The following is a 27,559-nucleotide window of genomic DNA, read 5'->3' as shown; positions in this document are numbered from 1 at the left end:
TGTTGTACTGGTACCTTCACCATGACATCTTCATGTGGGCATTTCAGAGTTGTGACATTTAAAGGTATGTGGTGCTGTTCTGACATACGAAGTGCACATGGACTGATGCAGGTAATGTAGGTCACAGAGTTTGGGTGTATGAGACCTGCGCCAAGACAGCTTGTACAGTGTTTGGGTGTAAGGCCAGAAGTGCCCATTGGACTTGTTTTGTGTGCTGTGGTGGGCCTGATGCATCATGTGTGTCATCATATGGGCAAGAAATATGTAGTGCCAGCTTACGACCAAGTAATTTTTCCTTCCGAATGGGTAAACACTCTTTTTGTACGACCTGTTTTTAGCTGTAGATGTGTTTCATTATTGTAGGCCACAGTGCCGGTGCCACAACACTGACATATATTTGTGTCATACCACCAAATGCCTGTGAGTCCAAAGTCCAGAGTACTCCTCCCATTGGAAATGTTAGGTGGTTCAGGACCAATCCAGATCCACACAAAGGAGGGTTATTACTGGCAGTGTTGGGTGTTTGCCATCCGCACCTCCTGGATTCTTTGCTGGATGTCCCCTTTTGCGTGTCGGGGGGGGGTGGATCTGCTGCTACAGATGCAGGGGTGTCTGGGCCTTGGTGTTCCTCTGGCAGGGCCTCCATTCCAGTGTCTGGCACCATTTTTGCTAGGCCTGCTGTTGATTGGCTAAATGAAGGGTTAGACTGGTGTTGAAAAGCCCTGCTCGGCTTGTATCACTCAACACCCCTGTCTTGGAGGGCATGTTGGTATTGTGGGCCTCCATCTGCTCCAGCATGTCCCCATGAATGTCCCTCTGTAGCAACTTGATTTCTTGGAGTTCAGCCAACACCAAGCCCATCATGCCTTGTGACTCCTGATAGACCCTAAGACATGGCTGATGGTGTTCTGGCCAAGAGCAGCCCCAATGGCCTTCCCTCTTAGCCCACAGCATCCCTCCCATGCACCTGAAAACCACGAGCCTGTGCCCTGGCCACAGGGTACCCCCAGCAACTTGTTTCTGGACCCTCAGTGTCCGTAGTGTGGATCTGCACCCTCAGGTTCCAGGACTAGGGGGCACAAGATGATAGACACTGTGCTAAGGACATAGATGGGGGGGCGAATGGTTGCCTGTGATGTTGATGCAACAAGGCTGGAAGGTGACGTTGTGGGCACATTAAGACACTCTGTTGCCATTTGATCAGTTTGCCCAGATGGGCCAGAACTATCCTTCGCGTCAAGACATTCAGGAGTATTGTCTTCACTGAGGGCTTCATCCAGGGGGTAGTGGCAGTCTGTTCCGTGGCCTCTGTGTGCCTAGTGGCAGCTCAACCTGTTGATGTAAAACGTACAATGTTACTGGTTTCGAGTTGCAGTAAGCAGATACCTTGTACAAACCTAAGATGCAGTTAATCCAATTGCGGCAAGTAGCCATGGTATTTGGTGATTTGACATGACGTGTGAAGAATGCCAACCCAGTTTGGCTCAAGAAGCTGCTAAGATGTGCAGATCAGTTACACTTGGGAGGCTGGCCTGAAAATGACCTCTTGCCAACAGTGCAGCCAAATCAGTGGCTAGACAAGATATGGCTTTGACCATTTGAGGCCTAGTTGGTTGTGATGCAGCAGACCCAGGACTTTGTTTTATATGTGACTGGAGTCATGTACATAGTGCTGTGTCAATGTATCAACTGACAATACCAATCTGATGATGCAGCTTGAAGCCTTAGGAATACTTGTTGTACACACTGGGTAAGGTGTGATTCCTTTCCTCAATAATTTAATCCTGGGTCAGCAAGTCAAAATTGAGTTAGAGAGACAGACTCATCTCAAACAGGGGCATTTGGACAACTGACCACTGGGCTGGTGTTTGGAGTTACAGAAACAGGGTCTGCTGGGAGTTGCAGTTAGGTCACTCTCTCTACTGCGAACACAATACAAATGTTATCCTCCAGGTGAGTAGACGTCATTTGTGAGTTGGCAAGCAGGGGTCTTTGGACAAGTGGGCACTGTGCTGGTGTTTGGAGTTAGAGAAACAGGGCCTGCTGGGATTTGCAGTCAGGTCAATCCCTGTACTACACAGACTATACATATGTTATCCTGCCAGCTGAGTACACTACAATTGAGAGTTAACAAACAGGGGCATTTGGACATGTGGACACTGTGGTGGTGTTTGGAGTTAGAGAAACAGGACCTGCTCAAAGTTTCAGTCAGGTCAATCTCTGTCCTACACACACTATACACGTTATCCCCCCTGGTGAGTAAACGTTATTTGTGAGTTGACAAACAGGGATCTTTGGACAAGTGGACACAGTGCTGGTGTTTTGGAGTTAGAGAATAAGGGCATGCTGGGAGTTGCAGTCAGGTCAAACCCTGTATTAGACACACAATACAAATGTTATCCTCCTCCCCAGTAACTACACTTCAATTGAGAGTTAACAAACAGGGGTATTTGGACAAGTGCAGACTGGGCTGGTATTTGAAGTTACAGACGCAAGGCTTCCTGGGAGGTCACTCTCTCTGCTACGCATACTATACATATATTATCCCCCCAGGTGATTAACCATTTTTTGGAAGTTGACAAACAGGGGTATTTGGACAAATGCAGACTGAGCTGGTGTTTGGAGTTAGAGAAACAGGGCCTGTTGGACTTTGCAGTCATGTCACTCACTCTACTTGCCAACACTTGACAAATAGGATCCTCCCAGGTGAGTGAACTTCAATTGAGAGGTCACAAACAGGGGCCTTTTGACAAGAGAACATTGTGTTGGTGTTTGGAGTTGAAGAAACAGTGCCTCCTGGGATTTGCAGTCAGGTCACTCCCTGTACCACTCACACTATAAATATTTTGGGTATTATATATCAGACTGCATTTAGGTTTCGGCATGCATTTACATGCTGAGATGCCATTAGACCTGGGATGATTTGTTGAGATTGAAAGACTTAAAGGCACCATTTGGACACATGACATGTGATGAGCCTTGAAAGCTGTGATGCTGGGTCCAACAATTCACATTGACAGTGTTAACACTCAGATACTCTGGTTATCGAATGTTGGTGGGGTACATGAACAAGATGGTGGGCAAAGCTGAGCTGTGAGCATGCATGACATTGCATTTTGGTGGCATTATTTGTGTTGTGACTTACCAGACTCCACTCCCCAGGAATTCCTGTCAAACCCTCAGGATGCAGGATTGGCCAACACCTTCTCTTCCCAGGGAAGAATCTTAACAGGGTACTGGTAGGGCCTCTTCCTAATATGCTCCTTTGTGTGCTGAGTGGTAGCACCTGCATTCATTCTGTCGATGATCCTGTCCCACACTGCTATTTTCCTACTGAGAGGAGTATGCTGGACTTGTGCCCCAAACAACTGTAGATCTACTGTTATGATGTCTTCCACCATGACTCTTAACTCATCTTTAGAAAAACTGTGATTTTTTTAACATGACATGGTGGAACAAAACTAAGGGTGACAGGAACTTACTTAACAGAGGAAGTTAAATACGGTGTGAATTAACCAAAGTGAGTGCAGGGAGTTCTATGGGATGGTATAAAAAAGGGTACCTAATCTATGAAGTCTGTGGAAAATGAGGTGCTCAGGCTTCTGTGTCTTGCAGTGGAAATGCAAAGGATTGTGGTCTGTGAAGGGGGGTGCTTTATAGTGTCCTTTGCAGGTGTGTCCACTTGGACAATGTGTGTCAGCTGTGCTGTTTTTAAATCCATCCAAGGTGCAGTTGTCTGTCACTTTGCTCACCTTGGTCCGGACCGCCATTGGCTGACCGCCACTAAAGGACTGCCACAGCAACTGTGTGATTGTAATGAACTTGGTGGTTAGTCACGATGCTGACTGCTCTAGAGGTCAGACAGCCTGTTTCCAGGCTGCTGCACCACTGGTGGTCTGCCATTTATGCTTGGCGGTCAGCAGTACTGCCTATGTAACTCATAATAGGGTGGTCTGGAAGATGACCGGCATGGTGATCTTTTCAGGGCTGCCAACACAGCGGTCTGCCTGTCCGACTGCCAAAATTGTAATCAGGTCCTACTGTCTGCTGTGCCTCCAGATTTTTTACGGCTACATAGATTTTTGATGGTCGCATACATGTATTTGCTACTGTAGAACAATAAAGCTTCTGGGTACATTGGCAGACCTACACTTTTTTTAGGTGCCCTTAAGAGGCCTACTGATTTCAGTGCAACAAATTTAGAAAAATGAACAGTAAATACCCTTTTTGTGATCATTCTAAATTAAATAACCCCCTTCCACAAAGTAATTTATGAGAGCATGAGGAGTTTGGTTCATGCAGTGTCAGTGGGATTATCTGCAATACCAATAGTTGGGGTGAAATGGTGCCATTGTCTGTTGAGCACAATAAATGAAGTGAATCACTTGTTGTTGACCATGGTGTTATATATATCCTAAACAGCATATGTCTGCATTCCATAATTGGAAAATCCCATCATTTGAAGGAGATCCTTCCACATAAATTATTTAGGGTGGGAGGTATGTGCTGGTATTGTATTTTACCTTAATCTTCCTGTCAATTGGCTCATAAAAATGCAAAATATAGTTAAGTAGAAAGAGTTGATCCAAATAGTCTGAAATTTTCCCTGGCAGTTCATCTGCCCAAAAATATAAATGAGTGAAAGGGTGGAAGAGAGAGTCATCCAAATAATTTTACTCACCGCTCTCTATCACATGGGTTAATTGCTACCAGAGATGCTCTATCCCATATCCCATCATACTTTGCAGGGAGTCTGTCAGAAGAACAAAAGATACATTTAAAATACACAAACAGACTTTATAAAACTAGAGGGATACTCAAATATTAATATATATTGTGATTATGTTTATTTTCAGTACAAGAAGCACTCATTAGGTTTCAGAGAAAGATCCAGAAATATTTCAAGATCCAATACAGATAGATACAAATGTGTACATATCAAGGGTTCATTTTATTGAAAACAGGGATGTAAAAACAATAACAAAATCTGAGAGCCACAATATGTACAAGAAAATGCTTGTACACAGATTTCCCACCCATTAATTACTGCCCAAAGAATGCTTATTTACTATGTAAGAATACTAAGCCTCCACACTTTCCTTTTCTCCTATTTCCCGTCTTTGAATATATGTTCAGTAGAAGTATGGTTTCTGCCTTCTCCAACTAACATTGCAGTTCCTCATCTTTTAACTAGATGTTGCGATATAAGTGCCACAGAGAGAGGGAAGAGAATGTGATGCATTAGAGCAGGTGTCTCCAATCAGTCAATACTGAGCTACCAGTAGCTTGCAGGCATCTTCAGTGCAGCTCGCAGAATTGTGTTCATTTTTAAATAAGCACAGGGCCATATTTTCCTTTTAAACTTAAGGGAAGACTGTATTTATTTTACAATATTATCAGGAGGCTGCAAGTAGGAAGGCCAGATAATGTGCAGTGCTCAGTCAGATTTATGACCCAGGCTGGGGCACAGAGAAGAACTGGAGCATTGAGGTATTTAACTGTTAAATAAAAGTCTTTGTCAACTCAATATTGGAGTGTGAGAACAAAATGATGCTTCTGAATGCTTTTAAATTGGAGAAAATGAAAATGAAAAGTTACCTTAACAATGAAGTTAACTCTTCATTTTAATTTCCACCCATTTCAAAGTGTTGCATTTAAAAACAGCAGGCCTCCTACTCCCAATGGCCAGGAGACACTGTGCCATGTGTATGACTGAAAAATACCGCCTTTGTTTTTAAATGGGAGAAATTTTAAGTGATAAAAAATATTTCTATGAAACATTAAGGGCCTGATTTAGATTTCAGCAGACGGGTTACTCTGTCACAAAGGTGACGGATATCCCGCCCGCTGAAACATAAATCTCATAGGGAATAATGTGATTTATATTTCAGTGGATGAGATATCTGTCCGCTGAAATCTAAATCAGGCCCTAAGTCTTAAGGCACGATAGCGAGTTCTTCTTGTCGGCTGAGCTTCCGACGGGGAGGATGCTGCCTTACTGGAGACGTCCCCACTGGCCCTATTATGAGTTTCTGGCTGGGCTGATGGGCGGAAACCAGGGTTGCCAGCGCATAATCGAGCCGGCGCCAATTTTGCTGCCTGTATGGGCCACCAGCACCCTCGTAATGCCCACTGTCTGTGCAGATAGTGTGCATTTCAAAGGTGCTTGCAGGGGGACCCCAGCACCTTTTCTCTGCCAGCCTTTTCATGGCAGATGAACCAGGTCGTAATCAGCAGGTTGGCGCTGACTTTAGTGCTGACCTGGCTGATTACGACCTGCACCACTGTCAGCCCATCAGGAACATTGTGCCCAGCGAAGACTGCAGTCGTTTGGCGGTCCGACCACCAAACTCTTAATTTGACAGTTGGACCAGCGGCAGACATGACCGCCACTGCCTGTTGACCAGCAGACTCGTAATGAGGCCCTTAATATTTTTCTTCATTTTCAATTAAGCCAAATCCTTTTAAATGTGGGCAAAGTGCAGAAGAAAATTCTGCAAAAATTTCGTAATATGGAATATCTTTCTTCACTTAAAATGCCTCCCATTTAAAATAATGGCTGCATTTTTCAGGTATAATTATGGCACTGTGGCCCATATTTATACTTTTTGACGCTAAACTGCGCTAACGCAGTTTAGCGTCAAAAAATTTAGCGCCGTCTAACGCCATTCTGAAGCGCCATGCGGGCGCCGTATTTATGGAATGGCGTTAGCCGGCGCAAGCAGACCGGCGCTGCCTGGTGTGCGTGGAAAAAAACCACGTAGACCAGGCAGCGCCGGCGTTGGGCAAAAATGACGTTAGGGCGTCTTAAAATGGGGCAAGTCAGGTTGAGGCAAAAAAATCGCCTCAACCCGATTTGCGCCATTTTTTTACGACGCCCAGACGCCATTTCATGACTCCTGTCTTAGTAAAGACAGGAGTCATGCCCCCTTGCCCTTGACTTGTGTCCCCTGGGCATGGTCATTGGGCATAGTGGCATGTAGGGGGGCACAAATAAGGCCCCCCTATGCCACCCAAAAAAAATTAAAAAATATAAAAAATTATACTTACCTGAACTTACCTGAATGTCCCTGGGGTGGGTCCCTCCATCCTTGGGTGTCCTCCTGGGGTGGGCAGGGGTGGCAGGGGGGGTCCCTGGGGGCAGGGGAGGGCACCTGTGGGCTCATTTTGAGCCCACAGGCCCCTTAACGCCTACCCTGACCCAGGCGTTAAATAGTGGCGCAAATGCGGGGTTTTTTGACCCGCCAACTCCCGGGCGTGATTTTTGCCCGGGAGTATAAATACGACGCATTTGCGTCGCCGTCATTTTTTTAGACGGGAACGCCTTCCTTGCATCTCATTAACGCAAGGAAGGCGTTCACGCAAAAAAATGACGCTATTTGCCAATACTTTGGCGCTAGACGCGTCTAACGCCAAAGTATAAATATGGCGTTAGTTTTGCGCCGAATTTGCGTCGAAAAAAACGACGCAAATTCGGCGCAAACGGAGTATAAATACGGGCCTTTGTCTACTAGCAACTGGGAGCAAAATGCTTGCTGTGTGTGAAAGTGACACTTTAGAAAGAAGTAAAATTAAATTGAAGAGTTAACGTTATGTTATATGGATTCCATAAAACTCATAATTTAAATTTTCTCCCATTTCCAAGTGCCACATTTATAAACAGCAAGCAACTTGCTCCCAGTGGCTGTAGACCTGTTGCCATATTCATAACAGAAAATACAGCCAATGGTTTATATGGGAGGAATTTAAAGTGAAGAAACATGCTTCATTAAGAAGTAAGTATGTTTGCGTTATACATGTAAAGGTGCCACATATATTGAAAGGTACATCCTGTATGCACAAGTACATACGACACAGGTCCTCAGTCACCCACACAAATATATCCCAGTCATACGGAAACCTGTTCATACATCCCCAAAGACCACACTCTTACTCACGCAGACCTGCCATAGTGCATCTAGTGAAAGTATTTTGTCCAAACCACTGTATCTGGCTCTATGGAGAGTAGACTTAAAGTCAAGGAATTAGGGAGTGAGGGTGTCTGGTAACAATGTGTGAGTTGCTTAAACTTTAATAGCTCACAATGATTTTCATTGATAAGAAGTAGCTCTCACTACAGAAAAGGTGGGAGACCCCTGGACCTATCTCATCTTAATTTTCGTAAGGATTTTAAGGAAAAAGAACCTGCAGGGTGTTAGAGGACGGTTCTGACCATCAGGTCTGCCCTGATTTTTCGATTTTTGACCACCTGGTTTTTGACTGTTTACTGTGAGGACGCCTCCTATGAGGTGACTCCCGCACAATAAACACATGGTAAAATGGACTGCGCATGTTTACCGCTGGTGTCGCCGTGCTAAGGAAAGGCTGCTGTGGCACAGCAAGGGCAGGAGGCCCCGGGCAGGTTACATGTGATCATGTGTGCGCATGGATGTGCACCCATGTGAGGGCTGTGGGAGGAGGATTTCTAGTGTGTGCAGCCCAAGGACTGCGCTTAGGTAGTCCTAGTGCAGGAGGAACTATGCAGAGAGGGTGGTGACCTGGAGTAGGTCTCATGAGAGGGGTGTATACATGTGAGGGAGAGTCAGTGTGCTTACTGTCTTTTCACTGTAGGGACACTCAGTTCAATGCCAATGTCAGGGTGCTTAAGATATTTGCATTGGGGGGATACTCCATTGAATGTCAATGAGAAAGGAGGGCCTAGGGTGCAACTCCAGTTCTCTGGGGTCCACCGAGACTAGAGTCACACCAACGTACACTGTAACCTGTAAGAAAAGAATGATGCAGTAGGTTACAAGAGCATAGTTGTACAACTTATGGGTCATCCAGGAATGTCATCTTTCTCTGACTCAGCTTAGGATTAGTGCCAATTACTGCTCTGTCCAGTTGCTGGAGCAGGGCCTTGCATCAATCAGCCAGCTGTCATTCTGTGCCAGGAGCAGGCTGGAGAAGCCCTGCGAGGAATGTCAGGGAGGAGGGGCTGAGACTTTCAGAGCACATGTGGCAACTAACTCTGCCCCTGAAGGATTCCAGGCCAGTGAGGCCAATGCCAGGGCCAGGCAAGCTGACTAGAGGACTAGTTGGGGGAAGGATTGGGCTAGCGCAAGGAGAGCGCGCTGCCCAGAAGGAAAAGAGGGAACCCAGAGGAAAGACTGGCACAGGGAGTCAGTGGGACTGGCTCCCTGATGATCTGGGACCCTTCCAGGCCAGGAGGCCTAAGGAGAGTTCTCCTGGTAGCAAGGGCTTGTCACCAGGAGCGGAACGACACAAGAATGATGAAAATCGGCCCTTGGGGGCCTGAGATATCACAGGACAAAGGATGGCGACCTTTGGGAAAACAGCTACGAAGCGCGTGGAGCTCCGCAGCTGCTTGAGACCGTGCCCCCAGGGTGGGCCAGGGCCTGGGGGCTGCCCAGGAGGGAGAGGAGCAACTCCCCCTCGCAGAAGAGAAAGGGGCCCCGGATCCTATCCCGGGGCCCGTGAAGCCTGGTGCATTTCGTGTTATCAGATGGGGGGCGCCGTCGCGCACCCCCCGCCGCTGTGGTATGGGACCCCGGAACCCATCCCGGGGCCCCCGGCGGCGAAGACAAGCTGGGGAGCGCAGTCGCGCTCCCCGTGAAGATGGTCAAATGGGGCCCCGGACACCACCCCGGGGCCCCGTGAAGAGGCAGGAGTGGGGGTGTGCCGTCGCGCACCCCCAGCCGCAGCGTAAGTCGGGGAGCGCCGTCGCGCTCCCCGTGAAGGTGGCCTGCAGGGGCCCCAGACCCCTTCCCGGGGCCCGCTGGAACGGGCAGACTCCAAAGCAGCAGGCCGGCTCCCGCCGCAGCACCCGGAGGGGCTGGCCACGCGGGGAGCCGGCGGGGCGGCCAGGGGTGGGCTCCCTGGGCCGCCCTCCAACGAGGGATCCTCTCTGTGGTGTGGGGGTGCCCGGGTGGGAACGGCACCCCCAGGAGAAAAGTCATAAGGAAAAGGCACAGCGGTTCTCCCCAGCGCAGCGGGAGAGCCGCTCATCAGTTATGCAGCTGCACCAGCATGCTTTGCGGGGCAGGGGGCTGCTATTTGAGCCCCCAAAACACCTGTGATAGTCCCAGGGAGATGGGGCCACCACCAAAGAAGTACCAGGAGACAGGGGGAGCTGCAGGAGCAGCGCAGCCTCCCCCCAACATCGGTTGGTGTCCCCACCCTAGGTAGGGTGGGACACATGAGAGATAACCCCTAAAGGGTTGGATTGATATTTGAAGCACAAGCTTCAGTGAACCTTTGTTCTTATTTGTGCAAGGGTGCTTACAATAGGTGTAGGTTGGTATAGCCCCACGTATTCTACTGTTATTTTATGGTCAATTAAGAGTAATCCAAAAGTAATCTAAAAGTAGTCTTGATGGTTATAATGCTAGAATTTGGTTTCATATGTTTCTTGATTATGCTAATTTGAATAATGATACTGACAGTCACCTCTTGACAAGATGGAAGTATTTAATCACAAATGTAGGGGTCAAGAAGGAAGTATTTAATCACAAATGTAGGTGTCATCATTGCACTGTACTGTTGAATACTGTCAAAATGTTCAAATGTCGCAAGGGGGGCACTGGGATTGTTTTGCCATGTGGATTGTTGGATTATATTCTCCCTTGAGGAGACCTGAGAGATTACATAATGTTTGCCCAGAGTGATTCTATCACTTTGTATATATTTGTAGATTGTTGCATAGTATTGAGTAGTGTGTGTGAATAATAAATGTACTTTTACTTTATCAAAAGAAAAAGCACAGACTGGACATTCATTTATTGAGAGTCATGCTTGTGTGCTTGTGAATGGGGATTACTAGCCCACACCACCTCCCTTGAGTAAGCCTTGGACTGCTCTGCAACGCTACCCTATGAGAGTCAAGCGCTACAATGGGGTGTTTGGTTCCCAGTGGCGGTCGTGTGCGGACTCGTTACTTGTGCAGGCCACACAACTAATGACTCACCTTCCAACACAGGGTCTTACTGTGACTCAGACCCAGATGCTTAAGACAGATAGGCCCATATTTATACTTTTATAGCGCTGCATTTGAGTCATTTTTTGACGCAAAAGTGGTGCAAACTTACAAAATACAATTATATTTTGTAAGTTTGCGCCGCTTTTGCATCACAAAATTACGCACATGCGGCACAAAAAAAGTATAAATATGGGCCAGAGTGTTCAGGGATTTGTGAACACAAAATGAAGAGAAAACGTTTGATAGGCTTGAAGGTAGGCTTTCTAGGCATATCACAGGCAGATATGGCCTTCCCCTTGCAGAAATGTAATGGTATATTGTAGGTAATAGCTCTAATTGGCCTACACATGAAGAGAATCCATACTGGAGCTATGTGAAGGTCCAGTGCTCAAGTTAAAAAAAAAACATGCTAATAATGACGATGGGATTGAAAAGGTTTTTCGTGAGGTAGGCTTTATTGATCATCATTTGGAAGGATGAAAGACTTTGACCATATGTGCAGCTATGCTGCTCCTGACATCTTTCCTTTTCTTTCTGCTAGTAAGCCTGTACTTTTGCTTTTTGACAGCAGTTTGTAGGGCCGCTAGTTCTCAAAGGCTCTTAAAACCTCAAGTCTGGTGCTCTACAATGACACAGTTGGTGTGCCTAGAGATTGGCATATCACCATGTTGTAGTCTAAACAGGATAGCACCCCTCATCCTGCTTTGGATAGGCTCTTGCATATGGGTGATCTTTACTGGCCTCTGCATGTAAATTAAATCCAGGGGCGCTGCAGAGATGTGCCCTTTCGCGTGTATTACATTTGTATGATTAGAAATGTTCTTTTTTATAAAATAAATATTATGGGGTCTATTCAGAAAAATAAACTTCATTCTACAAGTGCAGGTCTACTCTAACACTTGTGAGTAACGACAATATTTTGCTACTCGTCATTAATGAGTCTAAAGTCACTCAAAAGTGTAGACTTACATATTCCCACCCCCTGAATTAGTGGGTGGAGTCAGTAAAAACTTCAAATACAAACATACATTTACTAATAGTGTTGATTTTACAATTGTGTTTGATATTCCACAGACACTTGGCGGAGACTTCCGCACTCAGAGTGGAGATCTCCATATGTTTAAATATAGGGAAATTAATAATAAAATAAGAGAATAAAAAGTATTAAAATAATTAGAAATGTTACTTTTTAATGTAAAGTAATTTTCACATGTGAAATTATTCTTTTTAACTGTTAAACGACTATTTTAAATGGCATTCCTTTAATATATTGGAATATATTAAATGAAATTAAAATTATTTTTTGAAGAATTATTAAAAAATGAAAACTTCAAATACAAACATACAGTTACTAATAGTGTTGATTTTACAATTGTGTTTGATATTCCACAGACACTTGGCGGAGACTTCCGCACTCAGAGTGGAGATCTCCATATGTTTAAATATAGGGAAATTAATAATAAAATAAGAGAATAAAAAGTATTAAAATAATTAGAAATGTTACTTTTTAATGTAAAGTAATTTTCACATGTGAAATTATTCTTTTTAACTGTTAAACGACTATTTTAAATGGCATTCCTTTAATATATTGGAATATATTAAATTAAATTAAAATTATTTTTTGAAGAATTATTAAAAAATGAAACCCCTCTTAAAGTAAAAAGCTTATATTTATTTGTTATGTACTCAAAGTTACTAAATGATATACAATTATTTTAACTTTTTAAAATTAAAGTTACATTTATTTTTTAATGAAAAAATAAATAAATCATTTAGAAATATTATTTAAAATTTATATCATATTTGTAACATTAAAATTAGTTCATTTATGTGAGTTTCTCAGATTGCATTGCTGATACTTGTGTACCTTTTTAGAACAACAGAACCAGGATTCAGAAATGACACAGGTGTGGTCCCTGTCTTTGTGCCTCACTGGCTATGTTGTCCTCAGGCAGGCAGATATGACTTGTGGAAGGCTTTTTTGTTTTTGTGTAACCTTCAGCAAAGAGGAGTGCCTACAGGAAAACCTCACATCTGCAAGACCCCCTGCTTGCTATTCTTGGATTGAAGTTTCCACTCTAGCTAAAAAATCTCTGTGTACTCTACATGAACCTTATTGAATGTTTAAAATAAACAATCAATATAGAAACCACTCCAGCCTTGCACCATTTTATGTTCCTTGGAACGTTGTTTACAGTTTTGAAACAAAAACTGGGAAATCTAAATGTTATATTCTATGAAATCTTGTTAACTATTCAAAAACAACAACTAGAAAATCAAAATAATCAGGCTATGCTAGAACAAACATTAAACAATATATTCAACCAAGCTGGATTATTACATTGCACTGAAACTGATATTTTAACAACATTGGTAATTGTAAATTTCTAATTAAAAATGTACACCTGAATAAATAAACATTTATAATGTAAAAAGTGAGTACCTAAATGGAATCTTTATGAAGATATCAGATGCATACCCCTTCCTAAACCCCTCCCTTAATCTCTCCATATTCCTTCTAAAACCCCTCCCCTATAGTTTTAAATGTTCCCTATTTTCCAGTTACTTCCCCAGTCCATACCACATTTACTACTAACATACGTGTGCATATATTTCTGCAGTCAAGGGTGAAGTTCTCCACCCATTAAAGATAGGAGAGGCGGAGACCTCCGCACATGAGTGTGTGAATAGCATTTTGCATCAAGTTATAATTACTATTGTAGTACTACTAAACATACTAAAATGCAGATTGCGAATAGGCCGTCCCCACAGTGTGTTGTTTTTACAATAATGATTGTGTGTGCGTGGGGCATACTTTGCAATCAATAGAGTGCTAACTGGCATTAGGGTTGCAGTTTGCTGATCGCTCACATTTTAATAATTGTGAGGATGCATTTTGCAAGACAGAGAGTGGATATAACCCACAAAGTACATCAATGATAGCGGCATTCTCCACTTCATTCCCCTTGTACTCCAAGATCTGTTTGTGGATTACAAAAAGTTTCCTGCCAGAGCATGTTCTTGGAGGTTGTAACAGACTTGCTTTATTTAGGCACCAGAATGCATCTTGAAAGCTTGCACAGGGAAGAGAAATCCCACAAAGGAGCAAAACTTTTTTCTAACCTGGTCTGTTGCATTTCCAAACTACAAAACTACCTGGCTCTGATTGTCAGTGAATTCCTGTGAAACACTGGTCTTCAGGGCAATGATTATGGAGTCTTCTTGGTTTGAAGAAAAGTCCTTATATCCTCAGTGGCAGTGCCAAAGGTCCGGTTAATACAAGAATTCTAGCAATGCTCCAGAAAATAATTCAGCATCAAGGGGAAAAACTGGAGGCTAGTAAATCTTTTCAGCCTGACCAGGCCATACAAATAGGCGACAAGGAGCATAGAACACAGGAACTGGAGAGAACAAAGGGTCCACATGGTCCAGTGAGCGAGAAATGGTACAGAAACAATTGTGAATCAACTGGACCTGAAAATGGACCCCTTACATAGCAGATAACAGGACGTGACATCACTCTAAAGGAAAAGGTTTGGCCGTCTTGGATTAAGAAGAAGAAGAAATGTGTACATTTAGATTTCTTTTCCTTAACCTCTTGCATGCTAAGGACTTGCTGGAGAGGTCCTCAGCACCAGATCTGAGGTGTTGAGGACAGCTCCCGCACATCCTGGCCCATCGTGATAGCAGAGGCAGGAAATCCTTCTGTATGAGCACCAGAGGGACTTCCTTTCAGTGAATTCATGCTTAGGGGATTGGCAAGGGCTATCTTTTGTGGATTCCTGATGATTCCAGAGGTTTAGATCACAGAAATGTGAGGAAAATGTGCAATTTTAGGCAATATTTGAGGTTGGTAGGGCACTGTAGGTAAGCAAACTTTGTGGGATCCATGCAAGGCATACCACCTTGGACTCTCCTGGGTGTCTAGGTTTTAGAAATGTCTTGTCTTGGTAGGTTTCCCTGGGTGGCCGTCGATCCCCAGCAAGAAAAAGCAAGGCTACCCTCATTGCCAATTTTTTTGTGACAGAAAATGTTGATGTCTCCACATTGTATTTTGGGGCCTTTCCTGTAGTAGGCACTAGGCCTACCCACACAAGTGAAATATCATTTTTATTGGGAGACCTGGAGAAAAAGGGTAGGTGGTAAAAAATATGTGGCTTGCATATTCCAGAAGTTTCTATCACAGAAATGTGAGAAAAATGTATTTTTAGTCAAAGTTTACGGTTTGCAATGGCATCTAGGTAGGGAAACCGGGTGGGAACCACAAATGGCACTCCACCCTGAATTCCCCTAGGTGTCTAGTATTCAAAGATATGCAGATTTTCGAGGTTTCCCTAGGTGCCGGCAACATTGCAAAAAAGGGTCAGTTTTCAGTCAAAAAATGTGAAGTGTCCGTGTTGTGTTTTGGGAGCTTTCCTTTTGCCGGCACTAGCCCTACCCACACAAGTGAGGTGCCATTTTAATGGGGACACACGGGGAATGCTGGGAGGTAGGAAATTTGTGGCTGCATAGATTACAGATATTTTCCTCAAAGAAATGTGAGGAAAATGTGTGTGTTTAGTCAGGCTTTGAGGTTGGCCACGCATGTCACCCCACCCTGGATTTCCCTAGGTGTCAAGTTTTCAGGAAGGTACATTTTTTTCTGGGTTTCCCTATGTGGTGGTTGAGCTAGAGTTCAAACTCCATAGCTAGTCGCATTGCAAAAAAAGGTTCAGTTTTCAGAGGAAAAATGTGATGTGTTCATGTTGCGTTTTTGGGCCTTTCCTGTCTCAAGCACTAAACCTAAACACAAGTGAGGTACCATTTATATTGGGAGACATGTGGGAATACAGAAAAGTAGAACATTTGTTATTACCAATTGTATTTCTCTGCACTTGTGCCTTTCAAATGTAAGGCAGTGTGTGAGAAAGAAGACATTTTGATAAAGGCCCTCTGAATTACATATAGCATGGGTATCCTCAAATTCAGAGATGTACAAATAAACACTGCTCATAAACTTAGTATCTGGTATTTATTTCAGGAATACATAGGTTTCTTTGACACCCATTTTTCAGTCTTTACATTTTACAATATGAATTGCTCTATACCCGATAGAAAATGAAAAACCAATGTGAAGTGCTGTTCACTCGTTGGTTCTGGGTACCTCTGGTTCTTGAAGAACCCACAAACCCCATATATCCCAGCAACCAGAAGGGTCTAGCTGATGTAATGTTATATTGCTTTTGCTAATCGGCCAATGTGACAGGAAGTTACACATGAAAAAGTTGTCACCAATGGCTGTTTTTTCCTACTCATGTTAATTTTTTTATTTCAGCCATTCGTTTCTTTGGGACGACCTTCAAGGATCTACAGAAATGAGCCCTTGCTGAATTTAGAATTTTGTCTACTTTCAGAAATCTATAGCTTTCCTGAATCACCCTGGGTTTCATCCTGCTTTCTATCACAAAATGGCAGCAGGTTGAAAGCATAAAAGTTAGGGAAAATGGGCTACATCTTTGAAAAATGCCAAAACTGTGGTAACAAATAGCGTTTTTGATTCAACTCTGCATGTTCCCATAAGCCAGGAAAATGATGATATTAGCACAGAAAACCTTTTGTTGTTGCCATTTTTAAGAAAAAAACAGAACATTCTTTGTGGAGCACTTTTTTCCTCCAGAAGCCAAAATTTTGCTGTATTTTTGCCATTTTCTCAATCCACTCCAGGGCAATCCACAAACCCTATGTACCTTTGGAATCCCCAGGATGCTGGAAGAAAGGGAGTAAACTTGGCGAGGATACCATATGTGAAAAAAAGTATGGCTACCTAAGTGCGAACTAACCCAAACAGCCAAAAAAGAGCTTAGCATTGAAAAGGCTAGGCAGTGAAAGGGTTCAAATAATCCATACTTTATATAATGTTTTGCCCTCAATAATTCAGGTAAAGTATTAGAAGTCCAGCTCCTTCTCCCTTTACTCCGTGCAGCAGACGCCTGACCTAAATATGGCTGCCAATGAGGACACCGTTGCATCCTCTTTAGAGGGAGAATCAGTGCAAATCAATAGCTCATCTGAAGCTCTACTGGCCTGCACTATCTAGAAGTTGACCCTGTCTATGTAGAAGATCTCAACCAAACCATGGATTCCAACAATGAGGATATAGCACCTAGAAGTCCTGCATAGCCCTCACCAGAGACCGAAGAGGGTGCTTTAGAAACCAACTGCTAGAAGTGTAGGTGAGCACGGGTGGTGACTATCGGCCCCATAAGGAGTTTGGTGGTCCCAATGCAGGGGTTCCAAACTCACGAGGAGGATGCCACTGCCATGGTGTTGCTCCCCTACCCTATTATAATGTTCCCACCAGTCTGACCGGCGGGTACATTGTAATAGAGCTTTCCTGCCGGTCAGACCTGAGAGATAGCACTCGGCTCTCTTAAAGGAGCCGAATACTATCTCGCAGCGCAGAAGGGGCCGACCAGCACCCTCGGAATGCGTGTGAGAATTCCGATGGTGCTGGGCAGGGGGACCCCCAGGCAGTGCTGGGCCCCTCTGTGGCCCACAGAACACCCTTTCAACCAGCCTTTTTTCCATGCCAGTGAAACCGCCATGGAAATGCTGGTGGTGAGGGGAGATGTAATCAGCTAGGCGGCACTGAGTTCAGCGCCGCCCTGGATGAGTACAACTCAGACCACAGTCACCACATCAGGAACTATGTTCCTGGCAGAGATGGCAGTCCCCTGGTGGATCTGTCCGCCAGGGTTCTAATTGGGCAGTTGGACCGCCTGGAGTGTGGTGGTCCGACCATCAATACGAGTGTGGCGGTCCTCAGACTACCACACTCGTAATGAGGCCCTATACTTGATAAGCTCATTGTTTTAACTAGTGCATTGTTTTTCTTTAACCTTTATTGATCAGTTTCAGTTTAATCAACAGAGCAGTTCTCAAAACAATTGTCACCATATGCAGTATGTAGCCAAGGGGGAAAAAACCTATAATAAAATCAACAGATACAATCCCTCAGGAGTCGATCATTCAGCATCAGTACAGCAGAATATCCAGGGAAAACCACATTTTCCTCCTCATGTTCTGAGTTTGAAGGAAGTCTAACTTTCTGTGTTTTGGTGTTTCCCCCGTTACAGCATGCATCATCTGGGACTACAAATGTTTCTAATGATTTCATATTTACAGTACATGCATTTGTATTATGTTGTGTTCCTCATGCATCTGCAGTGTTCTTTTTACATTAATCATCTAATTATTGAAAATGCCTTACAGTGTTTGTACCCAATGACGCTGGTTTTAGCTTGTTATTGTAATACATTACTCATTTTTATTATCTATTGAGATTTTTGTACATTAGGTCGGGCCTGGCAACTTAAGCTGTTACTAAGCTCTTGCAATGTAAAAAAATCCTAAATAATATAGATATACAAACAGGGTCTTTGTCTGATTGAGTGTCGTTCACATTTGCATTTGCATGGGACAGTGGGCACATAAGGAGATCCTCATATACATATTTTTAAGCACATAAACAAGGGCTAGTAACTGCAAAGGATGCATTTATTTGAATTCTGAATGTTTCTCCAAATCCTAAATGTGAGATTATCTCTACTCACTCTATAGCAGATGTGTATAAAGTACTGTGATCTTTCGAATTGTAAAAGTGCTGCTGAAAACAGTTTGAGGTCCACCACCAGTATGAACGTGTCCTGGGGGAGATACCATCAAATATTTCCTGGGAAACATTTTCTGGTCAGATACTGCTGTATATTTCTTCAGTGGAATGCTGCTGAACATTCTCTTGGTGTAATGCTGCCAAACACTTCCTTGGTTTGATGCTATCAGCATTTTTTATGATGGGATGCTACAGAAACTTCCTGAGTGTGATGCCAAAGAACATTTTTTGGGGTTAATTCTGTCACTACATGTTTGGATTGGTTCAGTGACTAACAGGGTCATTTTGACTTTGGCGGTCCGTACCATGGGACCACCAAAGTCACAGGAAGGATACTGCCATCATGCTAGCGGTGTCCTTCCCCCGTCATATTAAAATGTTCCCGCTGACAGGTGGAAACAGGGCTACGGTATTGGTCTTGGCTCCCTTAAGGGATCCTTGGCCACAGCTCCCTTAAGGGAGTTGATGCCAATAACGTAGCACACCAGCACCCTTGGCATGCAAACTGTCTGCAAAGGTGCTGGGCCCAGGGGACACCCAGCACTGTGTTTCTGCCAGCCTTTCCGTGGTGGGTCTCACCATGGAAAGGTTGGCAGATACAGGAGTGGTGAGTCCGACCGCCGTGAGCCCGTCAGGAACCATGTTCTCTGCAGTGACGGTGGCTCCCTCATAGTCCGACTGTCAAGGTAGTAATGTAGCGGTCGGACTGCCTGGAGTGCAGTGGACCGACTGTCAATGCGAGTCTGACGGTCCCATGAGGCCCATAATATTGAAACCATATATCATGCTACAAAAATATTGTGTCAAAAATATCGATCACAAAAATATTGTTTTACTATACATATGAATGTAATCACAAAAATATTTTTTTTAAATATCGTTTTACACTAATATCGAAAAAACATATACAAACATATTATTTTTTAATATATTTAGTTAAAAAATAGTAAATACTAAATATTTTAACTTATAACATTGATATAATATTTAAATTTGTTTAAATAATATTTGGAGATAATATATGCATCTGTGTATGTTTATGTACACATATAATAAAGCTATAATTAAAAATGTAAATTTTATTTTATGTTATGATTTTCCATTTTTTTATTTACTAATATAAATATATATATACATACATATATATATATATATATTTATATATACACACATATAGTAAAAATAAAAAATTAGCAAATAAACTTGAAAAAACTTTTAAAACATTGTCGATTTAATATACATAATAAGTAAACAACAAAAAATACGTTAAAAAAAATATCTTAAAATAACATTTATTTCTATATATAAACAACATAAAATTAAATACACAAGCACATAATAATACATATTTTAACAATATTAACAAAACTTTTACATTTTATTCCCACTCCAGATGGTGCTAGAGTAGGAAAAGTGTTAGACTGTGGAGGGGTAAAATGTACTATTCCCACTCCAGTCTGTGCAACACTAGGGAAAGCGTTGGACTCAGGAAGGGTGAAATGTAATATTCCTACTCCAGACTGTGTAACAGTAGGAAAAGCATTGGACTCAGGAGGGATAAAATTTACTATTTCTACTCCAGTCAGTGCAACAGTACCTAAAGAATTGGAGTACGGAGGGGTAAAATTTACGATTCCCACTCCAGTCTATGCAAAGTAGGGAAAGCGTTGGACTCAGGAGAGGTAAAAATTACTATTCCCACTCCAGTTGGTGCAACAGCAGGGAAGGCGCTGGACTCAGGAGGGGTAAGTTTTACTATTCTCACTCTACACTGTGCAGCAGTAGTGAAAGCATTGGACTGAGGAGGGGTAGAATTTACTATTCCCACCCCAGCTGGTGCAACAGAAGGGAAAGCACTCTACTTTAAACATATACCATATTTTAATTTATGTATTAATTGAATAAAAATAGATAAGCTTTTAATATAACAGTTAAATATATATACATTTTTAAATCAATAGGACAATTTGCATAATTATAATTTTTTTAATAACATCAAATAACAAATGTTATTAATTAATTATTTAATTAAGTTCCCATACTAAACTTGCAGAAACCTAGCAGCCCAAATTGAAATGATAATTAAAATAAAAATTCTAACACAACAAACATATTAAGTAATAAAAAAATAAACATGAATGACTAATTCATTGTTAATTAACTGCTACTTAAACTTCCCACCCCATCACCCTAAAAGCACAAAACACACCTAATATATCTCATAAAATATATATGTATTGAATAATTTGCATAATTATACATAAATTACATATTTAATTAAAATTATTAATTAATTGAAATGTAATATTTACTTAATTAACTTCCCACCTTATACATCTACAAACCCAACAACTCACACATAAAACATAACTTTAAAAATATAATTATACAATTTACATAATTAATTATTAATGAAATAATTCATGATTAATACATAATTATTAATCAATTATTACTTAACTTCCCCCATACCCCTACAAACCCAACAATACGCACCTAAAATATAACTTAAAAAATAATAAATACACAATTTACGTAATTATTGATTAAAAATTCAATAAAAAATGCAGAATCAATTATTAATAAATTATTACTTAATTAATTTCCCACCTTATGCCCCATAAACCAAACCTGCACCTAAAAAATAATATTTACAAAATTTACATAATTAATGATCAATTGAATAATTAATATTATTGAAAATATTTTTTTATTTAAAAAAATCTTAATTAACTTCCTACCCTGTACCCCTGCAAACCTTACAACCCACTACAACAGTATAAATTACTATTGACTATTACATTAAAATTATAAGTAACTTAAAATTACAAACTATGTTTAAAAACATTAACAACAATTATACAAACAACACAACATACATTTAAAATATTTTTTAAAAACATAAAGATAATTTAAAAAACAATATTTTTTACAACTATATTTTTGTAAATGATATTAACAACAATTATATTCCTGAAAACAATATTGCTTACCTTAAAACTTTATATTTTTGTCAGTGATATTCCTGCATCACACTATTTCCGTGACACAATATTAAAAACTTGATATTAGTTTCACTTGATATTTATGACTAACTATTTTGTTCAAATGCCATTCAGATTCTTACCCGTGTATCTGTTTGAAAGCACATACTTCAGCTACATTCAAGGAGATGGTGGTGCTGATTTAAAGTCAATTGCTGGTGACCAACTGGTTAACAAGCCCCACAACTTATTCCTCAGGCTTCAGGTCTAGACAAAGTAAGTTGCTTCTAATCAAAATGAAACAAGTATGTCAAAAATCTCCAAAATCTGTTCCTTTAATAATATCTTGAATTTCAATATTCAAACGTGATACTGCTCAAAGTATGTCCATGCACATGGAATAGTGTAGATTTTCTGTAACCTGTGACGTCACAATATTGATCAATATGTGACCATTCGTTAAACGCTGCATTGAGGTTGGAAACGTACAAAATGAACTGAGATGGCTCATATTAGAAAAGAACATATGGAGACCAGGACACTCACAGACAGAGACGCATAAGGAGAGAGAAACCTTTTGGATTTTCTCCCTCAACACAAGCAGACGGGCCTCAATGAGGAAATATTATGGCTAGAGCCCTCAAATGGGTACTTCATCTAGGCCTCGTCATATGGAGTCTTCTCAACTTGAGGGAAATTAGTATCTGTTATTCTACCATTCTTTCCCTTTATTCTTTGGTGGTAAGAGATTAAGCACTGAGCAGGGAGTTACATTTTAGCGATACCTGCAATAGTGAAGATACAAAGCTATGTCTGCAATTGTTAATAGATGAAATTAGTGTAATTTGTTAGTAATATACAATTACTGTTGTCTCTTTGCAAGTAATCCTTCGATGACACAAGATGGCACCCAAGTAGATGGTATATCTAATGAAATTTGTGAAGCAGTCTAGTTTTTGACCGTGACACCAATATTCTTGGTGTGTGATGTGTTTTTTGAGCTGAAGATCAAGCTTATAAGCTTCTGTGTGAATTGAATCTTCTAACGGTTTTAAATACATAATTGGCAATACTCCTGTGCCCTAATGATAAGCTATATCTTAGTTGGCTCTCATACAACAAAGCACATGAATGTAGAGGGAGTGAGGTGAATGTGTAGGGGCCTTTTGCAGATTCAGAACCCTTTTTTTGTTCACTTATGGCCCCCCAGGAGGCACCATCTTGGCAGGGTGAGTTACCATTCTAGTTGTGGAAAGTTCAAGTTGGCCCAACCATTTAAAAGTTGAATCAAGGCAGGTGATAAAGGAGCTTTTGATTAGAAAGCCGGTATGCTGTGGGAGTGAGCCTGTATGGAATTGAAGTAAGTGATGGGAATGGTTATTTGGGTGTACTCCTCTCCATAATTGGTGTCCTGCTGCAAAGGGGCCTACAAAAGCAGATAGGAGAATGAGTGGTTTGTGGCTGATTTATAGCATTATGCTTTGTTGACAGGCTGACCCGCAACATAGGGGGTGATTTGTGAGGAAGCCGGTCTCATTTGAGGACCCCTAGAGAGCTGTTTTTCAGAGAGCTGAGTTGTGGATGCAGCATGCAGCGAAGAAGCGAACTTCTTTCAAGTTGGTTGGTAAATAGGATATTAGTATTTTTTAGCAGCGTGCTCCCATTGACTGTACTGGTGTTTAAGTTAGGACACAGGATTGTTTGAGAGTCTTCATATTTTTAACACTTTTAGATCTCACACTCTTTTTGCGTTATAGGATACCAATATAAAACCAATACAGACTTCAGAATAATAAACAAGGAACCTGTACTGGGATTTGACCCACCCTAGTGTTGAATGGTGTTGCGGAAAGGTACCTTTTGCTATATCAGGGCCTCCTTCTAACCTTTGCTTCACTACTTGTTGCTGGGTGTACCATTAGGTTATTTTTCATTTTTTACAGTTCTGTGGAAGACAATGACCTGGGCATCTTGTTGAGACAAAGATATTCATTGAATATCAGGATCCGAGTGTATAATACTGGCCATGGGACTTTCTAAGCTGCACAAGAGTGTGAGCCATATGCTTTTATATGCACAGAGGAAGGACTCTAGGGTGGATGTGGGAGAAGGCATCATAAACATCTGATGCACTATGAAAATTAGTATATGAAATGGGTCTGTGAGCACTTTAAATAGGATAATTAAATTGTTTCCATGTGCATGCTCCCACCATGGCAGGTTTGGACTCAATCTGAGTTAGTGGAGGTCACTATTTTTTTGGGTGAACTGCATTTCCTTCTTGTGTATGATACTCCTGATGCACTCAGGCATCAGGATAGTCTAAGTCACAAAATTCTGTATTTTTGGATGTGTGAATGTTTTTTTTTTAATAACATTTTGGAAATTACCCTACCTATTTTAGTTTCTGATCAGTAAAAACTGCTTCTGTTCATTGTACACATCCCTGACTGCCCGCTGTTTTTAGACTTAAGTAAATGGGTTGTGGTCCTGATGAAGTTGGTAAAGGTGGTATAAATCTACTGAAACATATGTTGACAGTTGTTTACTCAGGGGCTGATTAACAGTTTGGCGGACGGAAACACCCATCCGCCAAACTCCTGCTGTGGTGATCGCTGCCATGCAGTCGACCCCCCCCCCCAACCCCCCACTGGGCTGACAGTCGGCCCAGTGGAAAAGAGCTGGCAGCGTTGTTGCCGGCTCATAACAGAGCTGCCAGCAATGCTGCCACATGAAGGGGGCACCATCACTCTCGAAATGCGCACTGTCTGCACACAGCAGACAGTTCGCATTTCGAGGGTGCTGGGCAGGCAGACCCCTGCAATGCTCATGCCATGTGCATGGGCAGTGGAGGGGCCCCCGTGTGGCCCCCTGCACCTGTTCTCTGCCAGCCATTTCATGGTGGTGGTATGATCATGAAAAGGCTGGCTGAGAACAAGGTTATAATCAGCAGGGAGGCGCTGATTTTAGCGCCAACCTGGCTGATTGCAACCTGCACCGCCATCAGCCCATCGGGATCTGAGATCCCGGCGGGGACAGCGGGAGCTTGGCCCATCTGCCTACCAACCTCGTAATGTGGTGGCCATACTGCCACAGCCACAGCGGTCTGAGACACACCGGGAAGCTGGTGGTTTTTGGACCACCAGCCTTGTAATCTGGCCCTCAGTTTGGTAATGGCACAACGGAAGGAGAAAGATGAATGGACTCCGTCAGTGTGGGGTTGTACAATACTTCCAAACTGAGGGTTGTAGAGTATGTGGTATGTTGTATGAGTGATGTGACAGAGTTGAGAGTGAAAAGGAAGGGACAAATGGAGCTGTGATTTTTGAAGACCAATTAATGACATTGTGCAGATGGGAAATTTGAGAAATGTTATTTAATGTTGTGTTAATGCAATGTCTATGTTTTGGTGATAATATAAAAATGCAGAAGTTACGAAACATATACTTTATGAAAGTTGCCAAAAAGAAAAATGAAATAAAAATTACAATTTAAAAAAATTTATATAGTGTGCAAGTAGGGTCTTTCCACTTTGGATTTATTCCCACTGTAAAACTGAAAATAGGAAGGTGAGATCTTTTGTTCTGGATACCATATTATGAACTATAGAATGTGAATAAATAGTGTACTAAACATAAAGTGATGTATTCAAATACTATAATGAAGTGCATTCACTGTAGTAGTAGTAGAAAATATACTGTGTGACATAATCCTATTACTTGAAATGTAATCATTTATAATAATTTTATAACCATCCTCCTGCTATTTGAGTGCTTACCTTTAAAACGATAACAGTTATGTAACATGTGTATTAAAAATTTTATTGATTAATGTTGAGAAATTTAGTTATCTATTATATTAAATTGCATGTGTTAAGAATGTATTGTGATTAACACAAACTGCAACATGAAGTTAAACTGAGAAATGTAACTGACGTTTAATGATGCAAAGGTAAATGTGCACAGTATAACATGAATTAAATATGCCATTGAAATACTGATTTATTTTGATTTGATAAAGCCTGAATCTTCCATAACGTGAGAAACTGTTTTCCCTTTTTTGCTAACCTGTCATTTAATTGCATTTATTCCACACTGAGAAATGTTAATTTGGAACTAGATGTGCTATTGTCTTACTCTGAGACAGCAACCTTGGAGAGATCAAGAAGAGAAGTGACTGTCCCTATTCATACATGTTACAATCTCTGTACAAGAGACCAAGGACAGCTACCTTCGCAGGACTGTCTTGCGAAGACACAGTATTGTTGCAAGTTCCACCGTGAGGTGGGAGAAGATGCTGCTAAAGTGGTGTGATCGAGAGAGGCATTTCCTAACTGATTTTGTGACATTAACTAGGATTTTCGTTGAGTGATTAGCGAGCAGAAAGGAGCAGGTTTCTTTGGACTTGGAAAGGTACAGACTTCTGAATTTACCCCCTGCCCCCATGCTTTGCTGAGTGTGGCTCCGGCTTAATCGTATCCCCCTAAGAAGACTCTTGACCGAGCTTCTGCAATGCTGAACCCTTCTCTTTTTAACTACTTTTTACCCTCTCTGATTAACTTCTTTTTGCACCAGGTGACATTTTTCCAACTTCTTTTTGTCCAGTTTTTGTATTTGACCTTTTGCCCTCATGTCTTACAGTGGAATAAATATTCATTATTTAGGCTCATTGGGAGAATTGCCATTTGCCCATAGCAAATTTATCTATGTGAATAAGGGTGACAGTTGTGAGAGTAATTCAGATGATGATTTCATAAAAGTGTTACTAATTAATTTTCCACCACAATATAATACTGTCCAGACAAAAGAGGAAACTGAGAGAATGGAAATGAGACTTTTGACATACCTACCGCATCAGTAGAACAAAATGCAAATCCAATAGGACAGAGGTTAGGGATGACAATTCCTCAGAACCCAAATACTATAACTTCCCCAGATGCACTAAAGGTTCCTGTGACAATAGGTCTTGTTGTTCAATTATATGGTACAGGAGTGACAGGAAATATTTTGCATATTTTGGCTCTTCCTACTGTTCCGATGGAAAGAAATATCCCAATTAATCACAATTATTTGAGTGACTCAACAATCAGAAGACTTCCTTCAGTCCAGAGACAGATAAACCCTACACGCACTTCAAATGCGAACCCGACTACAAGTCGAAAAGCATTTTCACCCAGTGCTGGGTTTCCTGAGGGATTGCCAACATTTTTCCTACAAAAAATATAAATAACCTGAATGCTGATGGTAGCACCCCTAACAGAAGATTACCCTTATTCCTCAAGAATTGGATGACTGGCTAAACAGCTTAAACACTACAAATGAAGTATTCCAAGCCCCAGGGTGAGAAAGAACATTGGATGTATCCAAAATAAAATTGGAATTAAATAAAATGATACTAGGAACTCTTGATTTAGCCCCATTAGACACTTAAAGGGATGATAAACTATTGTTCATGTGCAAAGATATTACAGAACGTGCAGGACAAGCTTTTGAGAGTTTAGCTAATTTAGCCCAGAAATATGAAGTAGATTCGAAGAAGTCTGAAGCATTGCAGAGAAATTATCGTTTCGGTTTTACAGATCAAAACATTACAAACATGAGACCTCCAGGAACTAAGTTACAGATCAAAAAATGACTTAGCTATATTCAATAGTGGAGTGAATTAGACAGATAGGAAGGACGATGGGTAAAGAAGAAGGACTCCAGGAAGAAAGTGAGAATAGAGCTGCCTCTGGCTGGAGCAGCTAAGAGTGAGGAAGATGTACAACTGCTTCCCATGAAAGAAGTCCTGGGTGGATGATATGTTCATGTAGGGGTGACAGTGCATCATTTACAAATTGTTTTCCAAAGTAGAGAGAGAAGCCTGTGGAATGGTACAGACAGGTTGAGCAATTTGTGAAGCTCTTTAAACTCTTGTGGAAAGATTTAAATACATTGCTTGACATTG

General features: G+C 41.7%; 1 long non-coding RNA gene across 1 annotated transcript in view; it reads right to left on the bottom strand.

Moving 5' to 3' along the window:
* Positions 1–27,559, bottom strand: part of LOC138259169 (uncharacterized) — a 107,975-nt gene that overhangs the window by 11,876 nt on the left and 68,540 nt on the right. The window contains exon 2 of the long non-coding RNA XR_011198656.1: positions 4,682–4,753. This is a non-coding gene — a long non-coding RNA (uncharacterized lncRNA). The remainder of the gene's footprint in view (positions 1–4,681; positions 4,754–27,559) is intronic.

Source organism: Pleurodeles waltl, chromosome 2_1 (genome assembly GCF_031143425.1).
Source record: "Pleurodeles waltl isolate 20211129_DDA chromosome 2_1, aPleWal1.hap1.20221129, whole genome shotgun sequence".
Taxonomy (NCBI): Eukaryota; Metazoa; Chordata; class Amphibia; order Caudata; family Salamandridae; genus Pleurodeles; species Pleurodeles waltl.
This window is presented reverse-complemented; position numbering and strand designations above follow the sequence as displayed.